Source organism: Centruroides vittatus, unplaced genomic scaffold (genome assembly GCF_030686945.1).
Source record: "Centruroides vittatus isolate TY-2023 unplaced genomic scaffold, ASM3068694v2 contig_976, whole genome shotgun sequence".
Lineage (NCBI taxonomy): Eukaryota > Metazoa > Arthropoda > Arachnida > Scorpiones > Buthidae > Centruroides > Centruroides vittatus.
The window spans coordinates 2,109,839-2,118,894 of record NW_027122649.1 but is presented as its reverse complement, the minus strand read 5'-3'; the positions used below and the strand labels follow the sequence as shown (position 1 = coordinate 2,118,894).

The window sequence follows — 9,056 nt, the reverse complement described above, 5'->3', positions numbered from 1 at the left end:
CAAGAATCTTTATTAATCTTATAGACATAAAATAAATTTTAAGACATGCTTTCTGGGATTACATTTAAAAGGTAGAGTCATTGGAAAGATAAACTTTATCTTTATAGAAACTACTAAATTAAATGTTTCTGATTAAAAAAAAATATATATATATATTTAGAATGAGATTTTATATATGTGTAAGTATACAATAAAGAACTATGTAAGCTGAATTAATGAGAATCCGTTTTATTTTTTATCATATAGTTTTTTAAGACGAAGCTTTTGATAGTTCTTCCCATTCATTGTATTCTTTTGCTAGTTCCTTTTCATCCATTCTACTTTACTCCCACAACGTTCAGGCTTCTCCTTAGGGCATCCTTTCATCTGGTTCTTACAGTTTTCCCAATCTTCTTAACGAGATTCTATGTTAATGAAAGCAAAATCAATCACTTAAAAAGTGAAAAAATGAGTAAATTATATCTTATTTTTAACGCCATTTTCCAGAAACAAGAAATCGATTTTAATCTCTTTATTTTTTTCCTATAAATTTATTTATTTTTTATATATATATATATAAATTAATTCCAGTTTAAATGTTATGCATAAAACAAGACATTTGGCGTGTTGTATAAATATATTATAGTTACAAGGTATGTAAATTTTTTCTGCAACCGGGTCGTAAAGTATTTTAGATGTTTAAATTTATTCATTTTATGAAAGTTCAACTGTAATAATTTAAAATTCTTAGATGAATAGTTTATCAGATTTAATCAACTAACTATATGACAACGCATAAATAAAAGCCTACCTGATATTTAAATTAAACATTAAAAAAATTTTTTAAGTAACAACCTTCCAGGTAGAAAGTTATTTCGGGAGAATAAGAGAAAACGTGAAGAAAAAAGCTCTGTGGCTTAGGTGAGCAGAGTCCAATGATGTGTTGGTTGCCCTTTGGGCATGACAAGCAGAATCTGACTGGACGAGTTTCTTTGCATATAGAATCAACGCAAACATAGCATGAATGACGGGTGAAGCTGTTTTCTATCTTCATATAGAATGCTTTTTCAAACCGTAAATTTGTTCGTTTAAGCAGTTTGACTACAAAACGAATTCTGTAAAAAGATAATATCGACATCTATTCGAATAATTCAATTTTATCAACTATTAAGTTTCTAAACACGAATTTTTCTATTTTAATATTCTGTATATGGTTATTATTATCTGGAAAATTTTTATCGTGTTTATGTTGTAACTGAACCTTAGTATTGAAGATTATGCATTAAATTATCCAAGTTTTTTTAAACATTTTTATACAAAAAGTCAACGAGATGTTAATATTTTTAATGACGTGAAGAATTTTTTTTTACTGAATTACATTACATTTTCCCCCCTCCCTTAATAAGATATTCATGAATGATTTTTGTACTAGAGGCATAATTCTGCTTATTTTATAATATTTAATGTATAAAGATACTTTTGTAATTTAATATATAAATATATTTTTTACAAGTAATTTATAATTTCCTATAGTTCTAAAGTGCACATTCTTTCATAGTCGGAAAGATAAGAGTTACAAAAAAGGTAGGGGAAAAAAGAGTCATCGCCGAAGAATGATTTTTAAATACTGAAAATAGGAAAATAATTCTTCAGCTGTTGTAGAATTTCTTAGAATATTAGCTACCGCGAATTTAAGTCGCGTGAAACTTTGCAATAAGCTCGAGTGTGTTGGATAAAGTGGTTCGAGAACGAACGCCTTTCTGTCGGACTGCCACAAAACTACCGTCAAAGCGGTGCCGTTTATGCAAGCTGCAAGCGAAAAGTTGTGGACAGACAGGGGAGAAACAGAGGTGGGGAAAGAAAGGCCAAACCTGTTCTCTCTATCCAGCACGTCCCTTTAGCTAGCCTCGTCCCATGCAACTGACTAGTATTGCTTGCATTTTACGACAAGGTTGCATTTGTTGGTTGCTCCATAAATTCCTGCACTTCTAATCTGGTAAGTGTCGATGTTTTGTCTGTTAATTAGAATTAGTCGAAAGTTCAATACGTAACGTACGTGTCGGTTGTTTAATAAAGTCGATTATTTAAACAGTCGTAAGAGAAATAATCCAACAACGTCGACTACTTAGCATTTCTTTCAATGTTTAGCAGCGTGGTAAGATGATAGGGAAGTATCTTATAGATCAATTCCTTTTATTGTTTTCGCTACCAGCATCTCTAATCTAACTATCACGATTTTTGAATATCAGATTTTAAACTTTTACTCTATCGATCAAAATATGGCATGATAGATAATTCTATATTAATATCAAACTAATGGCATCCCGGATAATTCTTCTGTATCGTGGCAATTATGCTTGGGAATTAAAATCGCTACTTCCTCGACCGAGAAAAAAATTTGCTGTTATTTCTGTTGCTTCAGTAGCAAAATAATTTCTCCTGTTATTGATGTTAATAGTGTTTGGTCTTCATTGAGTGTGATCACGCAAGATAAGTATGTTAGGTCGATTTATTTAAGTCCTATTCCGACTGAATAAAGGATGATATATCTAATTACGTGCAACATTCTCAAAACGAAGCATTTCTTGGCATCGAACGAAGTCAATTCTTGAATATAAATTAAGAGGAACTCGTGTTCTAGCCTACGTAATGCCCATATAAAATATTTAAAGGAGGGGGAAGTATGTTAGAATATCATGACTTTATATTAAAACTAATGACTACCCTAACGAATACTTTGCTACAGAATAGTTTAATATTATTTTTATTGCTGAAAAACCAGTTGTTTAAATGCAATTAAAGTATTCCTTGTATAAACGAAAAAAGTATTCACTAGTTTCTACCACTAATAACTATGAATATGAAAATAACAGAAGGACGGAATTCACTTTATTATCCTCTTAACTAGGATATGGTATAATGCTTTTAACTGATTTTTCTTACACGAGTTTTATTTTATTATAGTGGAAACTCACGATTTACATTTATCTTTTGATAATATCAGTGGAAAATATAGGCACGAGATTTTTGCACTGTACCGTAAATATTCCTATATCCTACAGGGGGCCTGGGGTCCACATTGGGATCAGCCTTCTAGGGATAGATCGTAAACATCGAATGTCAGGGTCGTTGTATGTGACAAGAAATATATCTCTTTGGAATTTCGTCCCATCTCTTTGCGTGGGATTAAAGCTGAAGTGTAAGTTAATTTTTTTTATCATCTACCCTTAATATTGGTTTCTTTTTTCTCTTCTTTTTTTCCTCCTAAGTCAAGCGGCACAACAATTTATAAATCTTATACTCTTTTCTAACTCATCATCCAGACTGGACTTTTACTTAGCATCTGATGCAGATCTGTGCTTTTTTAGACCACCTGCTGGAATTACAGGTATAACTTATCAATGCGCATTATGTTAGAATTTATTCGTGCAGTAAAGCTGATCTAATAAAACTAACTAGAAATTTAGCCTCTGGATTATTAAAAAATAATTTTAAAAAATAGAAAATTTATTTTTATTTTTTAAAGGAGAACAGAAGCGCTTTATATATATTAAAATTAATCGATTTTAATAATTTAAAATGTGAATAAAGTGAATTAATTATGCTTTATTTTCTTTTAATTACTGATAATCCAATTATATCACTTCATCAAAAGCTATTTTTTCAATTTTATTATCTAAAATAATAGCATTTTTTATATAAGTTACAGCGTTAAAGCAGCATAAATTAATAAATTTAAAAAAATGATTAGAAGTTATTATTTTTTTGAAATAATTTTTTAAATTTAATCATAAAATAATCTTAATATTTTAGATTTTAAAATAAGAATTTTATTACTTAACAATTTTTTTAAAAAACAATTAAAAGTTCATTTATGACTTCTAAACTTGTTTAATATAAATAGTAATTAAATTTAATTTTAATTAAATATTTATTGAGATAAAATGCAAATTAATTTCAAAAATTCTTCGTACTTTTATTTTTATCTATAGTAATGTTCATTATTAATATGTAATTATTTCTTAAAATAAATATACGTTTTATTTACGTTAGTATATTATATTCTATAAATTACGAGGGAATTAGACTTATATAATATTAAGAACACGTTATGTTGTAGTGGGCAACGTGCTATTTTTAAACTCAGGTGACGCGTGCTGATCTCAATGGGGTAGAAAATTACTGTGATCGAGCTTCTTGTTAAGATGTGAAAACATTCTTTTCCTTACTTGATAACTCGATTTTGATCAGTAAATAGACGTTTTATTAACATTTACCATAGATTTTAGCGATTCCAACGAAGATATTTGTGTAAAAAAAGATTGTTATCTTTAATAATATATTGGGAAAAATTTGCATATCGTTTCCTTTCCACTTAAAAGGATAGTTAGAAAATTGTAAGAAGTATTATTGAATTACATTAATAATAATAAAATATTGAAGCGGATAAGTAATTTAAGTAGAATAGAGTCGAAAAACGAGTAATTTTATACGATAAAAGCTTTTGTAAATCGATAAAAGCTTTTTGTAAGTCAATAAAAGACTTCACTAAAGAGTTGACAAAAAAAGACGACAAATTCTTGACAAAAAGGCTTGACAATAGAACTTGACAAAATAGTTATAGCGAGAAGAAGAATATGAAAGAAGTATGCAAAAGTTTTCAGATGGAAGATAAACAACATTTCAGTAGACTACTCAAGCAGCCTTCACTTCCAAGAATGTCTGCCATAAGAATAATAGCACATAATGTACGGAAAGAAACTTTGCTGTAAAATACAGACGTGCCTTGTACAGTAAGAGTGCATGTCTGCTAAAACCCGTTTTACAGCGGTTGGAGGATGATCTCAGCGGGGAAGTGAACAGACATGTAGGGTCGCACCCGTCTTGGTATGACTAAAGTTATTTATGTTAGGCAGTACGGGCGTCAAGAATTAACGGACAAATCTGGTTATATTAGCAGTAGTGCAATGTTTATTGAGCAAGCCACCTGCATTCTGTTTGCAAGCTACTGATTGATACTTGCGCTGTTACTCCACACAAACACAACTACAAAAGAGACCAGATGGAAAGCACGCCATAAATGTTTTTATTATGGTATATTTTACGGTAGTTCTTACTTTATAGGATGTAATATTCTGAGTTGATTTAGATGGTTATAACAATGCCAAGAATCTATATTGTTAAGAATAAAAATTATTTGATAGTTTTTTACAGCTTGCTTTACCACTTGTTTTTCTTATTTTTTTTAAACTGTTTGGTGTCACAAAATCATTACTTTTATCTCGTATAGTCGTATTAATTTTACCATAAATTAAGATCTTCTATTGTCAGTTCTTACAATCCTTATTTTAACAGGAAATGTTTAATTCCCACAAATAAAATAAATTGAAATTCTAATAACTGAGACCTTTGGCTCATATTCACATCGATTAGATTAAAACTTGTTTTAAATTCTATTACTAAATTTAATAGCCTATTGTGTTTAATTAGTCATAAAGTAGATCTAATCAGATTTGCTATGGTATATAATAGGAATCCTATTTTCATATATTATCCTTGATTATTTTCTTGTTTGTATCCTACTTTATCCGCTAAAAATAGGGTTAGAACTTACGTCAGGATTTAAAAATATTTTAGAAACAAAAAATTCCTATACATATGATTTATAAATTAATTCCTTATATATTCTATGAATTATTGCAAAACCCAAAATTTATCTCCAGTATAATTTGATGCATACTTTTGCATACGCATCCCGTCGCTAATAACTTTACATAGAACCAAAATTAATAAAAAAGTTTCGAGAAAATTCCGGGCATAAATTTATGTGCTCCATCAAGACAAGCAGAAGTTATAAATATAAGTTAAAAGTCATTAAGATGATTACTTTAAGAATGATTTAATCAATTACAGGCCTACAACATTCACGAAAGGCCTTCAATTTTAAACCATACTTTAGGTCTTGACACTTGTTTGTGTTGAGCGTGGGAACAATAGTGTCCGAGTCACACCGCACTGTTGATGCGATCGACCCATACTGATTGGGGTCATGACTCTAGGAAATCAAATCCTCATCTTATTTTTGGCTTACTCATTAATAAGTTATATCAACAATTGTTTTACTATGGCCTAGATTCGGTCATTTCAAACTGTTTTAGTCTGTTAATAAATGTACAGAATCATGTAGCATAATTTATTAATTCATTAAAATCTGAAGTCAGAACATGTTCATTGAATTTAATCATTCGTGAAGATGATGAAAGAGTAATTATAAGCGAAAAATTGTATTACTTCGTTACTTATTTTATATTTTTTAAGAAATTTAAAGCAATAAAGTAACGATAAAATAAGAGAGGATATTGAATTTTTAGCATTTATTTTTTTGTAATTATTCTTGTTTATAACAATTTAAATTACAAAATATGATGACAAAGATGGAAAAATATCATATAAAGTAAATCAAATAAGAAAGTAGCCATGAAACTAGAAGAGAGGAAGCACTAGAAAACAACTAGATGACAGATTTCAGGTCGTGACCCTTATGTAGGAATGCTTGAAGTTCCTGAGGCAGAAGTTGACTTCTTTTCACTCCCCAACTGCGTTCCCCAATCTTCTATTACGACAATCGGGAAGGAGACGAGAAAGAAAAGATAAGTAACCCCCTTTTGGAAAGTATTTTATGGCAGGGATCATGACCCCTGGTGTTTCTATCAGGTTTGGGCGTGTGCGCAAAGGGTTGCAAGGGTCTATCGGAAGATGAATGGCCGCCATCACATAGTACTCTAAATAGCAAGAAATTACGGATAATGAATAGCAGTGTCACACGCATCCAGTAGAGAGTGGATGAACCATCTTTTCTGTTGTCTTACTTTTGTCAATATTAGAAGAGTAAATCATCGGCTCGCCTTTCAACTTACATTGCTTGTGTTTATTTATTTTAAAATTTCTCTTTCGTTCTAATCTCCTAGGATAAAAACTCAATACTGCTGTATAAATTTAATAGTAGACTTTAAAGCTTTTGCAAATATAGAGCTTTTTGTTATAAAAATACTAAAGCTTAATTATAAAATGAATTACTAGAGTAAAATTGTTCTTATCTCATTTTTTAAGGAAGAGACTAGCTTAGCAATGTAACGCGATAGAAACAAAACATTGGGAGAAGGTACGGTACATTATTAGATAGGATCCGTGTTCTATGACGCCCCTTATAAGATGCAGGAAAGTTAATAGGTTGTTATCGAGATTGAAAATGATGAACGACTTTGTACGGATATACAAGATAGTATTGTACGAGATTACTTTTGACACCTTCTCATTTCACCTCCAACCTAAAGTTTAGGCCATACTGGATCTTCTCATTGTGTAAATAACTTGAAACATAAAAATCAAAAACATGTAATATGAATTAATAAAATTGTATAGAAACTACACGAAAAACGATGTTAAAAATCAGTTTAAAAATAAAATAATAAATTAGATTATTAAATCGGCATTCCTTTTTATATAATTAATATTTTATTTTTATGTAAAACATGATTTATTCCAATTTTAAATCATTTTTTTTTACAATCTTAATCTATGTATTTTTTGATTTTAACGAATATAATTGTTTTAAATTATTTAAAAATTATATATTTATATATATTTGTAATTTAAAAACAAGTAACAATCATCTGACTAATCAAAATATCCATTACACCGTAACTCATGTTCCGCATGCTCAAATACCATCGTCATTTTTCCAGTGGTTGACTATTTAAATTCTATCTGCAGTAAACTGCGCCTGCATCAATATAAAGTTCATTCAAGGGTACGTTGAAAGGTTAATGCTAGAATCAAGATACAATAATATAAACAACATTCTCGGACGTTACACAATTGCTTGTTATCCCCACCGAAACATATTGTGTAGAATATGTACACTATGATCAAACCTTGATCATACAGTATGATAAGGATATTATAGAAACTTGCTTCCATTCTTGAGGCATTTTGTGATGGTTTTGGGATGCTTATCTCGTATAACGATCAAAATGCATTATTAAATCGAGATTCCTTTGTAAATACTATAGTTTACTCTCCATTCTTCCCTATTTATTTTCTTATAGTAGCTTTTTATTCCTGGATTGAGATATGAAAATGATAGAGCTTTTGCTTTCGAAATAAGCAACGATAATAAGAATAAGTCATTTGTTTCGAAATAAAAATAATATAAAAACTTCCGCGAAAGAAGACATTAAACGAAATGTGAAAAGTGTTTTAATTTGAATGAATTCTTTTTTTAATTTAATCATTTAAATATTGTATTTGATATTTTTTATAATCGAAAACTGAATAATTTTTATTTGAAGCTTTTATTTAAGCAAATTAATTTAAAAAAGTTAAGAAAAAACTCGAAAACTGTTGATAAATGTCATTTTATTATGTTAAATTTATATTTGGTTCTATAAAAGCAGTTTTTAAAAGATAGAAACAAGTTAGAGTATTTTTTAATATTAAAACAGAAAACACATTTATTCGAAGAGCAATATAAATAAATAAATATCAATTTCTGATCATTTTTCTTTTCGATAAATTCGCGAGAATGATATATTTCACCCTATATTGGTCCGAAAGTTATCGAATCATTACTCAAAATTACTGAAATTCCAGGAAGAAATTCATTAAAAATTCAAGCCAATTGATCAAAGTCAGTTTATTTAACAAGGAAGCAAAAAATATCATTTAAATTCTTTATAAAATTGATTCATTTCTCATTTTCTTTACATCTAATATACAATCCTATATAATCTTAATTGAATTCTACCATTTATAGGCTATAATTTATATGGCATTCACGAATCTCTATCTACATTTAAGAATATTTTTCACTTAAAAAGCTTTTTAAAATTTCCCATGTTATCTAAGTACGAGAGACAAATTGTGATAGAAAGTCCCAAGCATTTTTATCTTCCCACTTCATACGAACTCCCGTAGGCTTAGATACAAGAAGAACGTTTCACATCAAAGCTTATCACTATCCTATCATCGGTGAATCAAATGACAATGTTCTGCGGTCTGTAGGTCGTCGGCCAGAT

General features: G+C 29.3%; 1 protein-coding gene across 3 annotated transcripts in view; it reads left to right on the top strand.

The window, feature by feature from the left end:
• The first annotated feature begins 1,756 nt into the window (after window positions 1–1,756).
• The window catches only part of LOC136985740 (F-box/LRR-repeat protein 7-like), a 39,790-nt gene continuing 32,490 nt past the window's right edge, over window positions 1,757–9,056 (top strand). Inside the window, exons 1-2 of one of the 3 annotated variants that reach the window (XM_067283081.1) lie at window positions 1,757–1,975; window positions 3,042–3,178. The gene's annotated coding sequence lies outside the window, so the exon portion shown is untranslated. Of the gene's footprint in view, window positions 1,976–3,041; window positions 3,179–3,854; window positions 3,883–9,056 lie in introns of those variants that run through there. The other 2 variants (XM_067283082.1, XM_067283083.1) reach the window with 2 other exon arrangements.